Here is a 25447-nt window from a genome sequence, read left to right as displayed (position 1 = left end):
AGATAGAGTTGGCAGGGCTTGGCAACTTGGCGAAAACTTAACATCAGGTAGAGGAATGGTAGTGATGAGATTAGAGAAGGAAAAGTCACTAATAATATTAAACTTTCCTTCTCACCAGATATTAAATTAACTGGCAGCAATGAGTTCATAAAAATGCAAGTGACCCCTGATGTACATATTTTCTAGATTCTAAGACATAACTGACCATAATATACATCATAAATTCTATAAAAGGAAAAAAGGAGGCACGTTTACATGATGGATCTTGAGTTTAAAAGCATGTGAAAAACAATACCTCTTTTCAACTCATTCAACAAATATTTATTGAGAACCTAATATATTCTCAGCCCTGTTCTAGGAACTGGGGATGCATCAAAGAAAAATAAAAGTAAAAATTTCTTTCTTCCTGAAGTTTACTTTCTAGTGAGAGGAGTCAGAAAAAAATATAATAAAGTACTTAATTATATAGATAATAAATACAATGAATAAAAGGTAAAGCAGGATAAGGGGAATTAGGGTTGCCAAATAGGTGAGGGTAGAGGTTGGCATTTTAAACAGGTGAGAGTACCTACTGAGAAAGTGCTGTTTGAGCAAATGACTTGAAGGAAATGACAGAGTGAGCCCTGTGGCTCTCAAGGGGAGACCCTTCCAAACAGAGAGGGTAACCAGTGTAAATATGTATCATTCATGTAATATATTTTCCAGTGTTCTATAGTCACAAGAATTTGGAAAATAAAGTCTACATACTATATTCCTTTTCTTGGAGGTCAACATAAGCATTAGAATATTAAGGTATTGTGAACACAAAATAAAAATATGGTTTTTTAAAAAACTTTATTCAACCCAGCATATCCCAAACTTGTTAGATAACATAAACTGTTGTTGATGGACATCTGTTAAGATCTCCAAGAACATCAGTGTTTTGTGGAACAGTGGAAGAAATGTTGAGTCAGGGGAATATTATTTCTATAACCAGTATTATTTGCTGAGAAACATCTACAGTAAAACCTGAATAATCCATTGCTGAATTATGAGTATCCTTTATATTTCCTTTACGCTTTGAAGTATTAATGTGTGGTTATTAACTAGGCATTCAGTAGCAATAATGTCATGATGCTATTTTATTGAATTGATAATCAAAATAACAGGCCACTATTCTTGGATTTTATGACTCTTCAATATATTAAATGTTATTATTAAATACATGTGTTATTGACCATCTTATTCTGAAAATGTCTTGCAAATTAGGGCCCAAATGTTTAAATTATGTCCTTACCCTTACAGAGATTTGAAAAGTTAGTTGAGAACACACTCTCATTCACGGCTGAAGCAATGCGTGCCGGCTGTAACCATGCCCCGCCTAACAGGAAAGGAATGTTCAGAAGCATGTCTGGCTAATTGAAACTACAGGGTGCAGTTAAGTAGGCAAAGTGTTATGACTCAGCTTAAAATATGTCCAGGATATCAAAATCACCATTCCCTACTCCTGCAAAAGACTCTGGGAATGGGAACGAGCCCAAGTGTCAGGTCTTTGGCTTCTTTTTAGTTCTTTACACACTCAGAGGACATCCACATTACCATCCACAAGACTGGGGTTACTGTTCAAAATGTGAAAAGCTGGGAGTTTCTAAACTCATGGTATGGAGTGAAAACTCTATACCATTGACATGAGGCTATTATAAGAAGTTCTCCAAATGTCAATTATTTTTTGAAAATTTTCCTCAAAGAGTAATTTAAGCAGCAAAAGTGTAGTCCCTTTCATCTAGGACCTTTAAGTCTGAGGCATGTTACTCTCAGTGTATTCTAAGATATTGCTTTGAAAAGATATTTCTAATACAGTCACTTATTTTAAGTGAGATCATTTGCTACATTTGATCTTATTTTCTTCTTTGAAATCAAATTGGTACCTTATAATTTCTAGAATGCAAATAGCCTGTGAATTTGTCTCTAATTGAGGCAGAAGTGTTTGCAAAACTAGATCTGTGAAGAGCACAGAGTTCAGGATCACTGCAGGCCGTGTGAGTGAGAGCTGGGGATATGCTGGCAAAGTCTAAATTGAGTGTTCTTTGAATCTCTCCACCACCTGGTGCAATCTGGTACCTACCCCATGTCCAAGACCTGGCCTAAATAAAGAAAAATAGAATATGTGGAAAAAAATGAAGTACTTATTTGGACATTGCTCAGATCCTGATTACTGGCACAGGAAAACCAGTTTATAAATATAAGGAACAGCAATGGTACAAAAATATTATCTTCAGATTTCTACATATTTTCCCTGTTAACCCAAAGAAATGATCATTTATAAGGTGATGGGGAGGTTCGATGAGGTTATTGATATGGTTTCCTATATGTTAGTTGTCCCTTAGTACATTATAAGCTCCTAGAGGTCAGGAACAATACATCATAAATCTTTACACTCTCGTGCTGGACATATGGTAGGACCAAAAAAATATGACTGTTCTTTGGTTGATTGAATATAGTATTAGTATAATTAAATCTTTTAAGCTGCACTTTGCAAGGTATTTTTTTCTCTTTTATTACCACTCTTCTGTCTTAACTGTTATCATTTCTCCCTGGATTACTGGTTTCTTTGCTTTCTCTTTTTATTTTCTTCCACCAAAAGCGAAATTGACGTTAAACTGAAAATTGATTTATATAATTTTATTTGAACTCTGTAATGTCTTAACCTTTCTCTGGAAATAAACTAGAATGCATCCAAATTTCTTACCAGGGCCTATTAGTATCTGTATGATCTGGCCTCTGTTTATTTTTCTGTTCTCTTTTTGGGTCACTTTCCCTCTTCCCCACTCCACACTACTATCTAGCCTCACTGGTGTTTCTTTTCCTACCTGCACCCCCCCTTTCCAAGTCTTATGATCTTTCTACAGGCTGTTCCCACTGCCTGGAATGCTCTCTCTATCCCCACAATTTGCATAGCCATCTCATTTTTTTTTGTAAAAGTCTGGTCTTTTTTGATCACCCTATTTAAAGTTGGTCATTTCTATTAGTCTCTTGGTTAGATGTTTATACATTCTTTTCATAGCACTTGCTATAAAATGCAATTATTTTCTTTCTATTTAATTTATATAAAGGAAGAAATTGTGCCAATATTGCTCACTATTATATTTCCAGTGTCTAATTCAGTGTCTGGCATGTGGTCAGCGTTCAATACATATTTGTTTAAATGAATTATGACAAAGTCATAAAGTAAATTTTTTCATTAGGTTTTGTGTTTTTCCCATTAATCAACCCATGCATATGTGGTCAATTAATTTATGACAAAGGAGCCAAGAATATACATTGGGGAAAGGACATTCTCTTCAATAAATGGTGTTGGGAAAACTAGACAGCTACATGCAGAAGAATAAAACTGGACCACTATCTTACCTCATACACAAAATTTAACTCAGAATAAAGACTTGAAAATAAGACTTGAAGCTATAAAACACCTAAAAGCAAACATAGGTGGTAAGCTCCTTCACATAAGTCTTGGCAATGATTTTTTAAAAATCTGATACCAAAAGCAAAAAAAGTAAAGAGGTGGGACAACATCAAACTGAAAAGCACAACGAAGGCAACCATCAACAAAATGAAATGACAACCTACTAAATGGAAAAAAATATTTGCAAATCATATAGCTGATAAGGGGTTAATATGCAAAAGATGTAAAGAACTCATACAATGCAATAGCAACAAACAAACAAAAAACCCTAAACAATCCAATTTTAAAAATGACCAGAAACTCTGAATAAACATTTCCAAAGAAGACACAGAGATGGCCAACAGCTACATAAAAAGATGGTCAACACCACTAATCATTAGTGAAATAAGAATTAAAACAACAATGAGATATAACCTCACACCTATTAGAATGGCTATTATAAAAATATAAGAAATATCATGTGGGCAAGGATGTGGAGAAAAGGGAACCTGTGTATCTTTGTGGGAATGTAAATTAGTGCAGCCCCTATGGAAAACACTATGGAGGGTCCTCAAAAAATTAAAAATATAACTACTATATAGTGAAAACACTAACTGAGAAGATATATGCACCCCCATGGTCATTGAAGCATTATTTACAATTGCCAAGGTATGGAAACAGCCTAAGTGTCCACAGATGGATGAATGAATAAAGAAATTGTGACACACACACACACAGAGGAATATTATTCAACCATAAAAAAGAATGAAATCTTGCCATTTATGACAACAAGGATGGACCTGGAGGGACATTATGCTAAGTAAAATAAGTTAGGCAGAGAAAGACAAATATCGTATGATCTCTCTTATATGTGAAATCTAAAAAATCCCCCCAAACCAAAAACTAAGCTTTAGATACAGAGAACAAATTGGTGGTTGCTACAAGCTGGGGGTGGGGGGGGGGGTAGGAGAAATGGGTGAAGGGTTAAAAAAAAAGATCACAGGGCTACTTTGTGGTAAAATTCTTATCTGTGATATGTTGGAAGTTAGACCAGGTGCCAACAGACCTTGTAACCCCAGAGCTGTCTATATGACATCGATTGACATTGTCTATATGAGTTGTACTGTCCCTGGGCAACGTTTTGGAAATTTGTGGAGCCGTTTTTGGTGTTTACAATAATTAGAGGAGGACATTTTGTGATAGAAACAGAGATGGTAAATGTCCTGCAAGGAAGAGGAAAGTCCCACAGAACAAAAATTTTCTACATCTCACATGATTTTCAAACACTGTTAGACATTTCTATAAGTTAAAAACCTGTTTGCAATTATCGAAGCCCAGAACCTAATTCTATTTTACTAAAATTTTTTAAAATTTTATGTTGTTTTAGCACACTTATTCATTAGTTCAAAGACCATGTAAATTGAGGGAAGTTTTTATGTTGTCTTATTCCAAACTTTAGTCAGAGTTGTATACCACTTCAGGAAATCACACAGTAATGCTGCTTCAGCATCACATGGCCATTAAGTTCACAGAGATTCTGCGTATGGGTGCAAGCGTCTGACAGTCTCGTTACGGCTTCTACTGTGGTTGTGCCTGAACATCTACTATGAGTCACTTCAGAAGTTATGTGTGACATTTTCAGATTATGCTCTCAAAAGAAGGAAGCGTGCGTTCCTCTACTTCTTGCTCTTTGGTTGAAGGCAAACGCGGTGGCTGGAGCTGGAGCAGCCGCATTGAGTCAGGAGCTAGCACCGCAGCGGAGGCTGGCACAGCAATTAGACAGGCGGAGCCTGTGTCCCCAACACTGTGCAGCTGCTGTTCACCACCAGTCCTCGTCATCTACACTGTGAGAGACAACCAACTTTTATCTTGTTTGGGCCTCTGTGTTTCAAGGTTTCTTTGTTATAAGTTCTTAACTAGCTTCCGACCTAATATATATATGAAGAGTCTTGTTAAATAATCAATCTTAAAAACATTTTCAATGATAAATGCAAAAAATAGCATGGGTATAAAACCAACAGTTTGAAAAGGACAATTATCTATCACCTATCTATCTATCATCTATCTATCTATCTATCTATCTATCTATCTATCTATCTATCTATCTATCATCTATCTATCTATCATTTATTTATTTAAACTTTCACTATAACGAAGAAGATGGAATTGACAAAAAAACTGAGAACACAAAAAATTAGCAGGTTCACTCCTAATAAGAATAAAATAATTTTAATTAGAAATCATATTACTGAGAGTTCTAATTCATAACTTAAAAAACACAAGTATATGTGTTTCTAACATAAGCATGATGCTTTTTTTCCTACCTATATACATATGTAAATATACAAATAAGTATATCAAGTTTCCATTTGTATACAATGGGATGCCAAGTTTCCAAATGTATACAGTGGACATATTCTACAAATGTAAAAATAGTAATTTGAAAACAGAATATATATATATAGGTTAAGGGATTTGACAATGTTTCTGTGTTTAACAAGTATTTTTTAAAACTAAAGTCATACTTTGTATTTAAAGTGTACAGCCATCTTTTTTTTAAAAAAAAATTATCCTTAATTCGTATAGTATTGTCCTACTGGGAAGTTTATATTTTCACATAATGACCATTTCGCTGTGATGAAAGGACCAAGCCTACTTATACAGTGCCTAGCACAGTGCCTTGCATATAGTAGGCTCTCACTAAACCAAAAGTCTGGCCATAGGAATGTTGAATGATTATATTCCTGAATGGTGTACAATTGTACTGGCTCTCATTTTATAAATATATTGGGTTTATAGCCCAGTTCTTCCAACAGAACTCAAAGAATTCTTTCTATAAAACAAGGACCAAAGAAAACAAGCAAAGAAAGAAATGAAAACATGGGGGTCATATTAATCAAGTGAGACTCTAAGAGTAAGAGCAGATTCTGAAGATAAAGATGAGAACAGAAGTCATGGCTGCTGACTCCCCCATTTCAGTGGTTTCTATTAGCTGACCACATTCCTGCCCTCCTTAGAGAAAATCGATGCCCATGAGATTATCTCTACGCATCTCTAGTAAATAAATAGCTGAAATCTTTTTTGTTTCAAGTCATCACTGTGAGGCAATTGTTCACATGAAGAATTGGGTTTGTTTTTCTCAACAGCTCTTCAATTTTCCATGTTGCCAATTTTTTAAAAATGTAAAACATTTTCATACAATGAGCAGACAGCAACTACAGAGATGAAATACAAAATTAAAGAATTATTTAGAGGGTATTTCACTCAAATATATACATATATATATTTAATCGTCACCTGAGGATATGTTTTTATCGATCGCCAGAGACAGAGGGAGAGGGGGGGCATCAATGTGAGAAAGAAACATTGACTGGATTGGTTGCCTCCTATATGCACCCTGACTGGTGATTGAACCCTCAACCTAGGTAGGTATGTGCCCTGACTGGGAATTGAACCAGTGACCTTTCGGTGTATGGAGGGTGCTCCAACCAACTGAGCCACACCGGCCAGGGCTCAAATGTATCTTGACATGCATTCAGAAACAACAAATGTTTGCATGTTTATTCAGACCTGTAATTTAAAAAAGAATTTGGAAGGAATTTAAAAAGTAAGGGAGATGAGCAGTAAAAACAGCAATCTTCAGGTGGATGCCTATATTTAACAGCTAAACAAATCAGCCTTAAATTGCATATCTGAGATCCACATGCTTACATCTGTGCACACATCAAATCTGTGTAAAATAACTCTACTTACAATGTTTGTATGTGCCACTAAGAAATTTTACAAATTATGTCTGCAAATACACTTAGAATGCCCCTGATGGCATTTTCACATGTGTTTCGGAATGTTAGGCTTTTTCTGGGTATTTCATACCCTGCCTCTCTAATCTGTATTTAGGTTTCAAACCTGCTTTGTAGGAGCTGTATCTAATTCAGTGTTCTTTGCACCATCAGTTATACTGTTTGTACTAAACAACTGTATATCATCATCGAGGTCCTTAAAGTAAACACAACATAATTTCATCTGCCAGAATCCTGCTGTGCATTTATATGCTGCTTTTAAAAACACATAACCCCAAGTAAATTGCTTAACATGGTCTGCTGTACAATTATGGTCTGTTATTTCTTCTCCCTTCTTCTTTTTCCAGCGTTACTTTAATTTCCACATCCCCTCCATCTTTATTTCTAGATCAAATCATTTTTACTACACATTCTTTGAAAAGATAAGAAGTTCTTGGTCTGTGATAAACTTTGACCATTCAGAGAACAGGCCAGGGAGAGAAAAGGGCACACACACTCTCTCACACACTCACACACACACAAGAAAGAAAGGGTCATATCATTACCGAGCAACATTCCAAAGATAGAGGCATTTAACTAGGGGACGGGTAACAACAGAACTTTAATTTGAAAAAGATTGGAAAGCCAAAGAGATATTTAAAATATTTTTAAACCACTCTCACATCTTTCTTTGTTACTTCTTTTCACTTCTTTCAAAGAAACTTGACAGCTCTGAGAAAACAAAACCCTTTAACAATTCTCGAAGCTTAGCGTCTCGGTCCTCAGAATAGAAGTCTTTCTACGTCGTGTGCACTTAGACCAGACTTGGACTAAAGTACTGAGCAGAAGCTATTTGAAATCACTAAGATTCACCCACAGATGCCAAAAGGCTTAGAACCAGCAAGCCCTGATTGTGAGTTAAAAAAGAGGAGGGGGGATTTCTTAAATGTATGCTCTTGTCATTGAAATTTTTAAAAAATCACAATTTTCATCCAGTATTTGAATTAATAAAGCATCTTTAAAAATAACTTGCATTTGATTCTGTAACCTTTGAAAACACTTTAAAGAACAGTGGCATTTTTCTGCTCTTACCAGACACCAAATATTCTCAGGCATTAAACCATGTAAAGTGTCTCTAAGATGGAACATGACTGTTAGAATTTTATATTTATAGAATTGGGGTCAGTGAGGTATAGTCAGAAAGTTAGGAGTTTAAGAATCAGAGGGCCTTGCTAGGCATCTGCCTCAAACCCTAATTAAATCTAATTTTGACAAGCTATTTAATCTCTAAGTCTCAATTCCCTTATCTGAAAAGGGGGGATATTATTATTTGTCTTGTTTTAGCTCAAAGTTATTGTATAGCTCAAGTGAGATATTACCTGTGAAAGTGCTTTGATTCTGGTAAAGCATGTTGCAGATCAAAGGGATTATCTTTTAATACAACTCTAATTAGCAGATAAGATAAATGAAACCCACCGTGGGTGGGTGATACCCACATCTTAATGGACGCAGGACCAGAATTAGAACTTGGGTTTGCCATGGTCTGTAAAAGATTTTGTTTTTTTTCAGATTTTCATGGTGAGGCTTTGCCTGAAAGTGGTCCCATGTGTTCCCCTTCTTTTCTGTATTCACGTGGTGCTTTTCTCTCAGCCTAGGGAGTCCAGACTCACAGAATGAGCAAAGTCAGAATATCTGCCTAACTCGGAAGGGCCTAAAACAATGCTTCCAGTTGGTGGTCCTCACGCTCCTAGGGTGGGAGGAGGGAGTGGATATGGAGTGATTTCCAGAATGTACACCAACCTCTGTAATGGAATATATTATATAGTTTACGCACATTTGTATCACTATGCTTTCAATTTATGTAGCTGCTATTAAGATTTTTCAGATAAAATTCATTTGAAAGCACTATTGAATTCAAAGTAGCACTTTGTAGTTTTTTTGTTTGTTTTGTTTTTTAATTAAGGGATATTTGAAGTATATACAACTACTAGGAAAAACACCTCTGAGCCCTGGCTAGGTAGCTCAGTTGGTCAGAGCATCATCCCAGTACCCTAAGGTTGCATGTTCCATCTCTGGCCAGGGCACATACAAGAACCAACCAATGGCCACAGCCACTTTGGCTCAGTGGTTAGAGTGTCGGCCTGCGGGCGGAAGGGTCCCAAGTTCGATTCCGGCCAACGGCACGAATCTCGGTTGCCGGCTCAATCCCCGGCCCTGGTCTGTGTGCTAGCGGAAGGCAACCAATAGATGTTTCCCTCTCACATTGATGTTTTTATCTCTCTCTCCTTCTTCCCCTTCCACTCTCTCTGAAAAACAATGGAAAAAATATCCTTGGATGAGGATTGAGAAAAAAAATGAATCATCCAATCAATGCATGAATAAGTGGAACAACAAATCTCTCATTCTCTCCCTCTTTCCCTCTGTCCCTCTCTCTCTTTCTCCCTCTCTCTCTCAAAACAATACTACTACTACTACTATTGATATAAAGACCCCTGAGGCCTTGACACATCGGGACATTTTGGCCTAATCTATTTCTTCCTATACTGGAAAGTAAGTTGGGAAAAAATATTAGGGAAACATGTTAAAGGGCAAAAGTATGTGAAAGTACCCCCAACCCAAGTGCATCCCTCTTTAGTTGTGATGGTGATGATAGAAATTATGCTCTTTTATTTATTGATTTTCATAATTTATTTGGGTTCCCACATGCTAAGAATGACCACTAATTATTTTCTGAATTTAGATTTTTTTTAGCTTGAAAAATTCCTTGGAATAACTTGGTGAGATAGTAATCTCGGCAAACCAAATTATTATCCATAAAAGTCTAGGGCTTAAGTTCATACTTATACTCAATGGATACTGAGATTGTAGAAATTTAAAAAAGAAAATGTATGCCCTGAATTTGGTACATAACTCTTGCAAATGAACATGTCCAGGAATTCTCCTAGCAGAATAACTTGAAAAGTAAAGGAAAAGTTATGGTAATCTTATTTTATGTGCTTCTGAGGCTTTATAACAAAATGTCAATTATGTATAAAATTTTAAATGTAAAATGGGAAAAGTGTGAATAAGTATCACAGGGACTAATTAATAATAATAATAGAGCTACAATTTATTGAACTCCTGTGCACATTTAAACTCTAAAATAACCCTGAAGGGTAGTTACTAGTATTCCCATTTTGCAGATGAGGAAATTATAAGCCATGGAGCTTATTAGTGGAAAAACTACAATTCAAACTCAGTTCTAACTCAATCCAAAGTCTAGGATATAAACTTCAGTAATCTGGTATGATGAAATGGCAACAGAGAAATTCAAATACATTTGTGTACCAGCTTACACAAATGGCTAGTGGTTCAGAAGTGGGTCCAGGTTTTGTGGTGTCTGAAGCTCAGAAAAATTTAAAAATTTAAAAATAAATTATATAGGGGCTCATGCTAGTGAGGAGTCCATTGACCTTCCTGTTAAATTCATACTGGAATTGGTTTCAGGAATCCAGGTAATATTTAACCCAGGCTCTTCATTTTAGATCTAATTCTAGTCTTAACTTTAAATGAAGAATACCAGTAAGCATTTGTACTAGGCATTAAGGCAGTGATCTCCAAAGTTCGTTTTCTACCTTTTCTTTTTTTTTAATATGTCTTTATTGATTTCAGAAAGAGGAAGAGAGAAGGAGAGAGAGAGAGATAGAAACATCAGTGATGAGAAAGTCATTGATCGGCTGCCTCCTGCAAGCCCCCGACTGGGAATGGAGCCCGCAACCCGGGCATGTGCCCTGACCGGGAATTGAACTGCGATCCCCTGGATCCTAGGTCAATGCTCAACTGCTGAGCCATGTCCAGCGGGGCTGCTCTAACTTATTAAAGGATATAACAAAATCCCTTCCATGACTGTGGTTCACTAAGACATGGGTTCTTAGCAGTAAATGTCATGGGTCTGAGTCAAGACTCACAGCTTCAGGATAGAAACTTTGATTTTCTGCTTAAAACTAATAGATTGTCTGTTCAACACCCTAATTCCTTATTGCTGGTCCACTATGTATCAAGTATGCTGCTAGTTCTAGATTCCAACAGAGAACCAGACAGATAATTCCTACCCTAACAAAACTTCTCATTTTTTGAATTTCTGTCAGTTATATCACTTGTTCTCAAATATACAGGTTTAAAAACTTGGTGTAACCCATGACATTTTTCTTTCCTTCTCACATATCCAATCTAGTATTTTGATTTTTTCCCCCTGTGAAATGTCTTTTGATTCATTCTTAATTCTCCTTTTCTGCTAACACAAGTTCTTTTCTCAAACTTTGATTTTTATAACACTTTCTTTCAAAGTTTCTTCTTTCAACAAATATTTATTGTATACAGGCATACACCTGATAGAGTGCCAGGTACTTAGCTGTCTAAATGCTGATCTTTTTCTTCTCTAGCACATACTAAAAGTATGACTTGTCTCACATCACACAGGGCCTCTGGAGGTTCCGTCCCAGTGTAATAAGCCCGAACCCTCTGAAGCTGAGTGTGATGAAGATCCCTGGGATGTTTCTGAGTTCATGCCATCCTGAAACAGGAGCAGTTTGAATTGATCTGAAACGGGATGCATGCCTGCCTGGGCTGCATCCCGGGCCTGTACTGGTCTGAAGAAAAAGCTGAAGCCTGGAAAATGTGAGAGGAAGGTCCATTCATCCTGAACTACTGGGCCAGCCGCTACTGGAAAAACTGATTGGGGATCACTATTAATTGATTGATTGCAATGTGCACCGAGTCCCCATTCTATTTCAGGCATGCAAGCCCTGCAGCCGTCATCTGGCTCAGATTCAGACCTTCAGCCTTCTCCCCTTCATTACTCTTCCTCACGCCTATGTCCTCAATTTTCGGGGCACATTATATTTACTCTTCCCTGTGTAGTTGCTTATGCAACTTCTCCTGTAAGCCCCAGCTCTCTCTTTTTCTGCCTTAAGACAAAATTTGTGGCACCTCAAGTGTTGTTGCTCAGTAATATTTAGTCTTTGGCCATCCATTGGCGTCTTCCACGCATGTCAGTCATGTACTTTCTGTGTAATGGTGGAACTGTGGACTTTGGGGTCTGATGGCTGGGATTTATTCCCGAATCTTCTATTTACTGGCCTTGATATGTTGGGCAAATTAATTAACCACTGTAAGAATCAGTTTCTGTGCAATTAAATGGGGCATATGTTGTAGTACCTCCCTCGTAAAGTTGTTGTGAGGATTAAATAAGACGCTCTGTTCAATGTAGCTGGTGCATACTATGTGCTCAGTATACACTGCTCTTAGTATTCTTATTGTCTATTTTAACCAGCACGTCGAGGATATCTACCTCACTGACTCCCTTTCTGTTCTCCATTGCACCTAGTACAGTCTGGACAAAGAGTAAGCATTCGATAAATTCTTAATTGTGCCTAATATATATCGGGTGGTTCATTGTAACAACTAATGCAGTTATGCTCAGAAGAATGCCACGAGGAACATCTGAAACACGCTGTTTAGTCTCACTACAGTCTATTATTAGCACCACCTTCATCCTATTTTCTTGGCTCTTCTTCCTCATGTTTCATATTGAAAGTCACTAAATGCTCTGGATTCTTACTTTAGCATTTCTCCCAGATCTGTTCCTCCCTGTTGTTTCCATTGCCCTTCACCTCTACACCAGCTGTTTTGCTGGGCCGACCTCCCCTTGTGGGGCCGCAGCTCAAACTTCCTTCCTTGGATTCGACTCCCCCCACCGCTGCCAGGTTAACTCCCTAAAATAGCATTTTTCATCATGTCTTCCCTCCACTGCTCATTTACTTACCTAATAAAGTCCACACTCCTACGCTGGTTTTTAAGGCTCTTCATAAATCTTTTTTCACCTTTCCTAGCAACGTTCAGATTTGGCTCCGTGTGGCCTTAGTTCTAGTCTGGAAATCTTCTTCATTGTCCTCTTAAAACATTCTTTTCATTTCCCCTCCCGAGTTTGGCTTCTGCTGTTTTCCCTACTTTTAATGTACTTTTTCTTATACTCCTCATCAATACAAATCCTGCTCATCCTTCAAGATGGGCTTAAAATTCTATTTTACTCATAAGGTTTTCTTTCTATATCAGTCAACAGTGAAGGGCTGATCAGCTAATCCTGCAGTTGATGTCTATGGAGCGCTCCCTCCATGCCAAGCACTATGTTAGGTATTCTGATCACTAATATGAATGAGGGTCTGTTTCCATTCTAAAGAATCTCAGTTGCTCCCTTTCTGTGGCACTCATTGGATCAGTAATTTTGGTACCAAATGCATAATGCTTATTTTAACCCCACCAACACTACTTTGAGGTGAGGAACTGAGGTTCAGGAAGGCTGTATGACTTGCTCAAGTTCATACAGCTGATAAATGATCTTCATTGTCTTTCAGGTTCCTAAAGGGCAGATCCATGTTGGCATTTTAATTTTTAATTTTAATTTTTTTGTGTGTGATGTTAACGGTACCTAGCAGATTAAATGCTTACTTTGAATTCATTGGATAAAAACATTTTGATTTTCATATATTGATTTTATTTTTGCTTTTGCAACTTTTTCTGTTAGAATGATTTAAAGACCATTGGCTTTGGATTTTTAATAACCCCAAACATATCCATTAACTTGATAGCCATAGAAGTGCTGGAGCCAGAGATGTGTCAGAATGGTCAATGTAACTCTCAAATCAAGTAAATATGTGTACACAGCAGCATAAAGTAGGTGTGCTTGTGTTAGCAACTTACTTTAGAATTTTAATAACAAACCAATAGACAAAAATACTTAATTTAGTTTTTATTTTTTAAATATGGAGAGTCTGTATACTTCGAAATGACTTCCCTTTGGGCAGTACTGATACAGGTAACTGCAAGGTAGGTGCATTTACTTAGAGAGAAGCTGTTTTTGAAGCAGGAAAAATATAAACACTCCCCCAAAACAAAATCTTCTCCCTCTTGAACATATAGTTACTTCAGAGAAGAACCTCAGTGGTAGGGAAACCTAACTGGGCCTTATAAAAGTTTAACAGAGAATGCTGTTAAACATTATGTTTCTTTTTTTACACATTCAAAGCAATTTTCCTTTGAAGATGCATGACATCCTGGTTTTTCTTTCATCGTATTTATTTTCAAAAAGTTAACTTTATTTTATGGCCATATAATCTATTTATAAGTAGTTTGCTACTTATCAAACTATTATATCTAGATGAATTTGTTGTACAAATTCCATGTGAACCTTCTTGTAAGGAAAATATCTACAGTACATAGTTAAAGTGCAAAACAGCTGACCAGGGTTTTTATTGTCATAATTTGTATCATTTCTGGACCACTATCACTAGACATTAATGCCCATAGAGTCAAAGTTACTCTGTATGTCTGTGTGTTGCACAGTTGCTTTCAATTATTAATAAAACAAGCAAATATTAAATGAGATGCATTAGAGGGTACAAGGAAACAAAATGAGCTTGCAAATCTGCTTAATTTTATTTCTCTACTTTTATGTAATTGCTTAAAAATGAGACAGAAAATGCAGCGAGTGACCTCTCCGCACTCCTTCTTCTCAGTGAGTGCCCTTTGTTGTGCAGCAAGGTGAGAATATATTTTTTAATTAGTAGCACCCACTCGCATTGTGCTTATCTACCCTTATTACACATCTCTCATCAACTTCACTGCCAGGTAAATATCAACCCATGTATTAAGAAAGAATGTTAAGCAATTTGAAAGTCTCAAAGATAATCATGGCAAGAGTTAGAACATTTGAGCCAATGTTGTGCTTGGAAATGTCTAACCACTGCCTTTCTCCTCCCCAACTCTAATAAAAGCCAGATTTCTGGTGTTTGCTGACTTCCTTGGGGTAAATTCCCCCACCAGAGTCGATTTCAAGCTACCAATACAATGTCACTGAACATAGAATTGGAAAGACATTTTACAAATTATGTCAGAAAGTACACCTAGGATGTCTATTTTGACATTTGTAGAATATCAGGCTCATTGTGAGTGCTTTTTTCTTTACCCTGCCTCTCTAAATTGTATTTAGACTTCAAGCCTACTTGTTTGAAGGGAGCTGGCTCCAACATACCACTGAGCCATTCACCCTGTAATTAGAAAATATATGGCTGATACCAGTCACATGTATCGGGTATGACTATTAGTCACAAGATAAGGTATTTAAAGTTTGTTATGTTGAAATTTATTTTTTGAATATTAATGCACTGAAAAGATTCTAATACAAAAGACACAAAAAGTGTGAGAAATTCCCCCTGAATCCTAGCCACAATGATTTATTCCCTGGTGATAAACGATGTTGTTAGTTTTGTGTGTATCTATACAAAAATGTTCTATGCAAATGTGTATAGCCTTTCCCTTCATTTAAAAAATGGAAGTGGTAGCATACTATACATACAGTTTTACAACTCATTTGTTGTTATTAATACATCTTGACAAATGTTTTATATTTATCTATGAAGAGCTTTCTCATTCTCTTTTACACCTGAATAAATATTAGATTGCATAGGTGTTCCATTATAGCTTTGAACTGCCTCCCATTGATGTGAATCTATTTAGATTATTTTCTATCTTTTGTTTCAACACACACAGTTCTAATTATGGCATTCTATATGTGTGGTTTTGCACGTTTATGTATAGTCCTAAATACATTTTCAAATTAATTCCTAGAAGTGTAATTTCAATTTCAAAAGTTTCCTATGTTTGTACACTGTATTTTATTTTATTTTTGCTTTTGCCAAATTGCTTTCCATAGGGGTGGAAGAGAGGCAGTTTCTCCACATTTTCAGCAACATAGTATACTATCAAACTTTTTGGTCTTTGACAGTCTTATGCATGAAAAAAAATCTATAGATGATTTTGATTTGTAATTCCCAGATTATGAGTAAGATTAACTGTCTTTTCTTTTATTTAAAAGTATTTGCTTTTCTATAAAATTTCTGTATATTTCCTTTACCCATGTTTTATTGGGTAATTTTTTAAAAAATATTTTTAAAATTGATTTCTAAGAGAGGAAAGGAAAGGGAAAGACAGAAATGTCACTGATGAGAGAGAATCATTGATTGGCTGCTTCCTGCACTCTTCTTACTGGGGATTAGGCCCACAACCCGGGCATGTGCCCTGACCGGGAATATAACAGTGACCTCCTGGTTCATAGGTCAACGCTAAATCACCGAGCCACGCTGGTTGTGGTTATTGAGTAATTTTTTTATCTTTATATATGATGTAGATAGATTTTGGATCTAAATTATATTTTTCTACCTGACTACCCTAGTTTTTCAATGTTTTTATTAACTAATTGATCTTTACTGATCTGATATGCCATCCTACATATTAAATTCTCTATGCTTTTTAATCTTTTAAAAAATATATTTATTTTTATTTTTATTTATTGATTTTAGAGAGAGAGAAGAAGGGAGGGAGAGAAACATTGATTTGTTGTTCCACTTACTTATGCATTCATTGGTATGTGCCCTGACCAGGGATCAAACCTGCAACCCTGGCATATAAGAATGGCGTTCTAACCAAATGAGCTACCCAGCTAGAGTCTTTTTTTTTTTCTTTCTAGATTTTTTAACTGTTTAATTTATGTTGGGCATGTTCATGTGTGTATGTATGCATGTGCATGCCAATATTATACTGTTTTAATTATTGAAGCATTATAAGACATTTCAATAACTAGAAGGTCTAGTTCGCCCTCATGACTTTAAAAAAGAAGAATTTTTGTGGCTCTATTTTATTGTTTATTTTTTTTCATATGAACTTTGGCATTAACTTATGCCCAAAATACCTAGATGGATATTTTATATTAGGAAACCACAATATTTATAGGTTAACTTAGAATGATGGGCATCATTATGATGTGTAACTTCTTATCCAAGAATATTGTATGCCTCTCTATTCAAGTCATTTCAGTTTTTCTTTTCTTCTTTTTTTGTTAATCCCCACCCAAGGATATTTTTTTCCATTGGTATTTGTAGAGTGGGGGTGTGGGAGAGAGGGAGAGAGACAGAGAGGCATCGATATGAGAGAGAAACACTGATCGGTTGCCTCCTATATGCACTTTAACCATGACCAGGGATCAAGCCCACAGCCTGGGTATGTGCCCTGACTGGGAGTCGAACTCGAGAACTTTCGGCATATGGGTCGACACTCCAACCAACTGAACCACACCGTCCAGGGCAAGTCATTTCCGTGTTTCAGTTGCTTTTAAAGTTTCATCATCTAGTGTTTTCTCATTTTGGGTGGGGGGCTTAAATTTATGCCCAGATATTTTGGTTTTGCTGTTGCTGATGAGAAGCCAAAGTTTTACTGTACTTCAATTTACAGTTCTTGAATGTTGGGAAATTGAGAAATAGGACATCTCAGGACATATTCAAAGATGGAATTTCTATTGAACTTTTGAATGTAAATAAATTACTAGAAATGAGTCATAGGCTTCTTGTTGAATAAGAGTAAGGCTTGTATACTCAATTTACTGGACTGGAAAATGGATATAAACTAAAAAAGAGTTAGCTTTATCATCATTACAATTTAAGAGATAAAATATAGACTTTATCTCTTATTATAATTACATGCTAGTTCACTGGTTTAAATTATTTTAAATGTTAAGTTTTTGTTCTTTTCCCTTAAAAAGTCAGCAAGTAAGCAAATATAAAAGACACCAAAAGTAAAGCTGAAACTACATACGCCTATAATTTCTTAATTTATACCTTACTTACATTACAGGAAAATCTGGTGATTCTAATCCTTCTTGATATGGGCTGCTGGCCATTTCTGCTACGGCTAAAGCAATTTAGCCATGTACACTCATCGAACAGCAATAATCTCTTAAACTGACATATTATATTCATAATGTTGTTCCAATCATGTTTCTCATCTCTTATGGCAACTTATTCTTTAATCACAATAAGCCAGCAATTCTTTCTTCCCTTTTCTCAAGTTTCTTAGTCCGTACCATACCATCAATTCTTAGCACTGGTGTTGTTAAATCAGTACATAGTTGTTGTTTTTTTAAAAATAATGTACCTCATTTGGATGCCAATGACAATATCTTCTCAGTACTGACCATGGCAGACACAGGTTAATAGACACAGGGAGGGTATGGACACTAAATCATACTGTGTATTGTGTATACTCAGCCAGAAGAGAAGAAGAATTTAATTCCTCCACATCATCTTTTCCCACGTCTCAGTAGCCTGACACCTTCCTCAGTCACCTAACTAATGTGTGGAAAGAATGAAAACTCTTGGAGAGATCAGTGACCCAGAAAGTTACAAACCAAAAATTATGAAGCATCGAATGACATGCTGCTCATCATTTTTCTTCTTCATAAAATCCACCACTTAAAGACTCTGCTTAGTGGAGCTACATAAAAAGGTTCTCTAACCGTGTGGTTTATAGGATTTTAATATGGCACATATACATAAGTGAAAGATATTTTTATTATAAAATTATTACGTGCTCATTAAAGAAGCCTTAAAACAAAGAGAAATGTAACAACATATTCCTGATTCATTCATGTTCCTAAATTCAAACACAACCTCTCCTTCAAACCTTATGAAAGCATATTTTACCCATATATATTTTATATACAATTTTATCCCACCTAGCATATTAAAAACTTTTCTTCTTATAATATATTAAAATTGTAAAATAGTTTAAAAATAAAGCATAGAAAACACTATAAAAGACTTCTCTCAGGATGCAGCCTAACTATCTACAAGAGACAGGACTATAGCAGTGAGTGCATGCTTTGGAGTCAGACAGCTGTGGGTTCATCATCTGCGTGTATCTTCCTCTCTCTGTTCTTTACTTTTCCCCTTCGGATTGAGTTGCTGATTTTTAGCTGAGTATATGACCTCCCGGAATGAAGATGACATTTCCTTGTCTTCTTGTGACTTTCTTTGTGATATGCACGAAATGGGGTAAGAAATTTCCTGGCTTTACTTTAAAGTGAGGGGATGTGCTCTTCCTGGGCCCTTCCTCCTTTCAGCTGGCTGGAATGCACACAGGCAGGCTGGAGTGCTAGCAGCTGTATTGATCCCAGCAGCAAAAACACACTTCTTGGGGGGGGGGGGGGGGGGGAGCAATGGAAAACTGGAAAAGCTTGAGTCTCTGCTGACTTTGTGAAATGCCATATTTGCCCCAGACTGCCTATCATGAGCTTTTATGAGAGACTTTTATGTGTGTTTACCCAGTTAGGCTGCAGCAGTTCTAAATCACTCATGGCTTTATCTAATTCTAAGTAATAAAATTGTTTTCAGTACCAAATAATAGGCGAACAGTGGTTTACACCAAAAGGATGCGTATTATTTTCATTAAAAACAAACAAACAAAAAACCCCACCAAACTAAACAACCCCTCAAAAGCAGTCAGTCCCAGGGCAGCTTGGCAGGGCACAGCAATTGGTAGGGACCTGGGTTATTTTCCTGTTTCCTTCATCATTCCCATCATTTTGCTCTAATCCCTTCATGATCCCCAAGTGGCTGTTTCAGCCTTCAGCATTATCTACTTACATAAAAAACCTTCAAAGGCAAAAGGGGAGCAGGAAAAGAAAAAAAAAGGTTGAGGGAAACTATTTTTAAGAAGCTCCCAGGAAGTTTATTAAGTGCCATTGACCAGCATTATATCACATACCCATCCCTGGACTTATTACTTGCAAAAGAGGTTAGAACTACTCTAATCATCTTAGATTATTCTTGATTCATCTCCTGGGGCTGTTTGCCTTTTCTCTCAAACAAAACCAGTGTTCCCTTAGCAATAAAAAGAATAAGAATGGTCGAAAGATCTGTCATGAGCTGTATCTGTCTTGCTAGCCATGTGACCTTGGCTTTATGGCATTCTCTATATAATGGGGTGACAATGATGCCCAACTCTTAGGAAGTCAAAAGAGATGCTATTTAAAAGGAGCTAGTAAAACACATTGCTCATAGTGGATGCTCAATAAATACATAGTAGTTTTTATGAATATCATTTCTTTGAATTGTTGTATCTTAGTTTACTTAACGAATCCTATGTCAGGGATACTGAGGGTATTTTTTGCTTTTTTGGTTATTATATATAACTCTAAAGTTAATATCCTTATAAAATATTTTTTCTCTCTGTTTAGGATTATTTTCTTGGGTGTACTCCTAGAAGTGTAATTATTGGGTCATTTAAAATCGGAAAATAAATTGTGGCCCTTTTGGAAATACAGGAATCTAAATAGAAGATGGAGTCTGAGAACAACATGTGTGTATTTTAGCCACTTTGGACTCCCAGCCTACTTTCCTTTTATTGCTACCACCACATGGAACATCCCCAACTTTCTGGTCTTCTTGCAAAGGTGGGCAATTGGTCCTGACAAGGATCACATGAAGCTTTGGAGAGAGAGCCATACATGCATTTTTGTTTTGAAAGAAAAAATGTAAAGTGCATACTATTTTTGTAAATATGCTTTAAAAGCCTTATCATTTTGACTATTCATTTCAGTTTTGGACACTTATCCTACGTAAACAGTTATTGATATGGGCAAAAATTTGAAGTAAAGATGATATTTATAGTATTGTTTATGTAACCAATACAGAAACAATCTGAAAATTAAAATTTGAAATCATTACATTTGAACAGTACTTATATTTGAATATTTGGATGATTAAATAGTTCATTCCAACATGGGAGCACCAGACAGCCATTTAAAATGTAATGTACTCTTCTATAGCTCTGTACTGCCAGTGAAAAAGGGAGTATGTGCTGTAGAATTTCATTTTTGTAAAAAATACAATTCATGTAGGTTTATGTACGGAAAGTACAATGGAGGGATATATATATATGCGGCAAGTGTAAATGACAGTTATCTTTGAGAAAAGAGATTGCAGGAATTTTTAATTTTCTTCTGGCTACATACTTTTTAAAAAATCTTTTCACATGGGAATTTTATTTTTTCCCTATCATTTTTCTTCTCAGAGAAGTAACATTGAAAGTAAAAAATAGTCAAAACTTTTAAAGAGGTTGTCTATGCACACCACATAACAAAGTCGATGGCCCACTCCTACACTGTCATAAAAATACACGCTAGAACATTATTTATTTTGGGCTAACAGAAAACATTTTTTCCCCCTGATGTCCGTGGCCCCTTAAGGTAATGCCTCTCTCTGAACAGATTCTGGCTAGAAGGACCTATTTTCATGTTCTCAGCAGAGAGAGAACCACATTATTAACCATGAATAAAGGGAAGTAGTCATTTTAAAACCCCTGAAAATAGTATTCGGAGCAACAGATGCAGATTGTCTTAGATACTTCCCTAAGACATTAACGCTGCAGTTTAACCTATTTATTGTCACCCTTGCCTGTCCTCCTCCAGTGTTATCTGTCTTCATGGTGACGGGAGGGACACCTCTGCCCAGACATATGTCATCTCCTGCACACTGGCAGGAGGTGAAGAGCTCGTTTCAGTCAGAGACTAAAAGATGGAAGAAAATTAGATATAGGCTGGCACTGCACATTTCTCCTTCATTAAATTATAAATAATGTACTGTTAATACTTAAATCAGGAAGGAGGACCAGAATTAAGAAAAAAAATTGACCCTGTTTCTTTTCATTGTCTCACTTTCTCTTCACTGTGTCAGTATCAAAAGCATATCTATGTACCCCCCATTGCCAAGGGTATATGCATATCTGCAAGTGCACAACATCGTAGAGATGGCAAGACAAATGCTTTATTAAATTTTATGCCTGATGCAGTATTTTAAGTTTGTTGTCTTCAACCTAAATTTAATATTTTGGGGTTTTGGTACATATAAGCTTGACAAATCAACTTTCTGTTCTTGAGTTAAAGGCAAATCAAAAGCGTTCAGAAAACTTCATGAACATCAAATGTCAATTGCAACACAAGATTTTGATAGAACTCTAACTAAATCTGAAACATATGGATTGAATTTTCCTTGCAATATTCTAGTGTTTGGAAGGAAAATCTGTGCAGAAATGTGTTGTGGGTTTTCTGAAACCCCCAAAGTTGAAAGAACATTTTGATTTATTTAGATTTAGAAATGGGATAACCATTTTGCACCCCGGGAAACTTAATTAAGTACCAAATTCAGTTCAGCACTGCATGGCACAGGGGCCTGAATGAGTGAATTCCCTTTTCAGTTGTATTGAACTGTTTAAATACATTTGAATTATGGAACCTAATCAGTGGAGAAGCCAAAGATTTCTTTCTGGGGATCTAACTACTCCATATAATCTCCACCAGCTTCCCCTCAAGTCACCTCCAATAAACACATAATAAATAAACAATAAACAAACACAATATGCAAACCCAAACAACGATACCACCTAAGTAAAAACTATGAGGTTGTTATACAAACTAAGCCTCCAGACAAGTTTCCCCATCCTACAGAAATTCTTGTGTCTCCACAGAGTTAAGTGCATAGAAACACTGCCGGACCTCCCTGATTGCTTTGTTATTTTGGATCTTATCTCATACCTTTGCCCTTCAGCTTGATTTGATTGGACTACTTCCCAATCCTCAGTAAAGCTCCATCAAGGAAACCCTGGTTTCAGCAGTTCACACCTGCCTGTTACTTCTACTTCGCTGGGTTGTGGGGAGTCACAGAAGATGACTGGAAAAGGAATGGGCTAAAATAACCCCTAGAAGACAACCAATCACATTGCTATGAACTACTCCACCCTTATCAGATTATGGTTGCCATCTACTGGGTTGTCCTTCAAATTTGTAGCTGCATTTTAGAAATGTTAGCTCTTTCAGGTTAGGAGTCTTTTCCAAATTAGAAATTCAGTAAATGGAATTCGTATAGGACTCCCTTTTCTTGCCTTTCTAAAAATGTAAAATCAATACACAAAACACAAAAACAAGGTAAGTATGAGCTCAAGCCCTGGCCTGGTCACTCACTTGGTTAGAGAGTCTTCTAGATACTCCAAGGTTGCAGGTTTGATTCCCGGTCAGGGCACATACCAGAATCAACCAATGAATGCATAAGTAAGTGGAACAACAAACTGGTGTTTTTCTATCTCTCTTTCCCTTCCTCTTTCTAAAATCAATCGATCAATAAAAGAATAAAGAAAGAAATAAGCTATTGATTCAGGTAAGTTTTGGATCATGTTTTGGTTACTACGTATATAAAGAATAAACACTTAAATTCTGAAACCCATTTTCCTAATTGTAAATATGGGAGATACTAGTAACTTCCTTACTGAGCCATTTGAAAAAATAATGAAATAGATTTGTTTACCTGGCAATTTTTTTTAAATAATATATCTGTATTGATTTCAGAGAGAGGAAGGGAGAGGGAGAGAGAGAGAGATAGAAACATCAATGATGAGAGTCATTGATCGGCTGCAGCCCGCAACCCGGGCATGTGCCCTGACCGGGAATCGAACCCTGATCGCCTGGATCCTAGGTCAACGCTCAACCGCTGAGCCACGCCCGGCTGGGCTTACCTGGCAATTTTTTGCACATAGTAGAAGCTCAATTAATGTTACTTTCTTCTCCTCCTTTCTTCTAATATCCTAATAACTACATTTTTTTTTTGGTATTTTAGTTTAAATCATCAAACAAATCATTATTTAAAACAATAAAATAAAAATCAAACATATTATCAAAATAACACCCAATGCCTGTTATAAAGTCCTCCAATTTTTGAAGTCCAGGAATACAGAGATATTACAAAACATTCATTCCAAAACCATGACCAATTTTCTAAATTTCTCCTCAACAAACTGAGACACTGTGGAGAAATAATTAGAAAATTAAAAATCTCCTCTCTTTCTAAAACAGATCAGCTCAAAAAACACACACAAAAACACATAAATCCAATTAGAAAAATTTAAAAAACATAGGTATCTTAATTTTTCATACACCATATGTAAAAATAAACATTTCCTCCAAGACTACAAGAACATTACAAAATTTAAAGATACATGCTTTTTTCTCTAGCAGGTATCAAATACTGGCTTGAAAGATATTTCCTATTAGCAGGCATTGGGGACTAGGTAAAAAAAAATTAGCCAAGAGAAAGCAATGATTCTGATTAAGTAAATTCCGTTGAACTCTTTCTAGTAAGCATTATTCAGGTCATGAATGCTAATTTGTCCTGCAGGGGGCTGTGGGTAATTACCCAGAAAAACTATCAGCTTTATTGAGTTGCTACAAAACTGTATTACTGAATGGCACACTGTAAAGGAAGACAACCTTGATACGTACTCGCAGAAGACGGCAATTTTTTTTCCCTCCTGGGAAGATTTTATAGCCTAGATAGAAATGATAATAAATGGCATTTTGTTTAGAGAAATAAAGCCATATCAGTATCACTTCCTGTTTAATAGCCAAATAAAATTCCTGTATGTGAGAAGTGTCACCAAAATACCCTAACAACCTTAGCTTTCTGCATATTTAACATTGTGTGGAATCAGAACCATCTTAAAAAATGAAGCAAATATGGCACATTGGCCGCATTCCAGCAACTACACAGAACTGCTGACATTACTAAAATCTAGATAATTTAGTCCCATATGGGAATCCATACCACAATTATATTGTCCTGCTCTGACACAGTCCTGATTTTGCACTTCTTTAAGCCTGGCTTTTTATAATTTTAATTCCCTTCACCAATAAAGCAATTTGCACTCACATAGGCTTTCTGGCTAAGAAAGAAAGGAGAAATCTGTTATATGACCTTGGTCTCTTTACAGTTGATTATAAGGAAACAGACCCTTCAACTAACCCATTCTCTCATATTTTTTTAATTGATGGGGAACATCGCACTATAAACCGTTGAAAACTACACACAGCCGGCTGGAAGCTCATATATGAAAATGTAGACGTGTCTAAAATCACGTTGTTTGCTCATTTAGCACGAAGAGGTAAAACCCATACTCAGTTCACACAGACTTACATCATGGACAAACACTTAGATATTAAGAAGTAGCATTCCCCTATAAAAAAATGAAAAAAGCTGTTACAAAATGTTGAGGTTTAAAAAGTTGTTTTTACACTTCCCCATGCCTTTCTGAAATAATTTGAAAAATGTGCTTGTTCAATTCACTAAGGCCTAAACTGACAATTCATAAGTTTGACAAAAAATAATCATTTTCACAACATTGCTTTCTCTATAATTTAGTCCAATATTCACATGAAATATGTTTTTCTTTTCCACTCACCTTGCCTTAAAAGAAAAAGCAACACAGGAGAAACATGTGGAAAGTATGATCATGTCCGACAATTATACTTTGATGGAAAAAGGGAGATCACTCA

The 25447-nt window shown here is 36.2% G+C and overlaps 1 protein-coding gene across 1 annotated transcript in view; it reads right to left on the bottom strand.

The window, feature by feature from the left end:
* The window catches only part of ADGRL2 (adhesion G protein-coupled receptor L2), a 489292-nt gene that overhangs the window by 387803 nt on the left and 76042 nt on the right, over nt 1-25447 (bottom strand). The window lies entirely within an intron of this gene.

This window comes from Miniopterus natalensis, chromosome 9 (assembly GCF_054644295.1).
Source record: "Miniopterus natalensis isolate mMinNat1 chromosome 9, mMinNat1.hap1, whole genome shotgun sequence".
NCBI lineage: Eukaryota > Metazoa > Chordata > Mammalia > Chiroptera > Miniopteridae > Miniopterus > Miniopterus natalensis.
The sequence above is the reverse complement of the archived record's forward strand: the minus strand, read 5'-3'. Positions and strand labels throughout refer to the sequence as shown.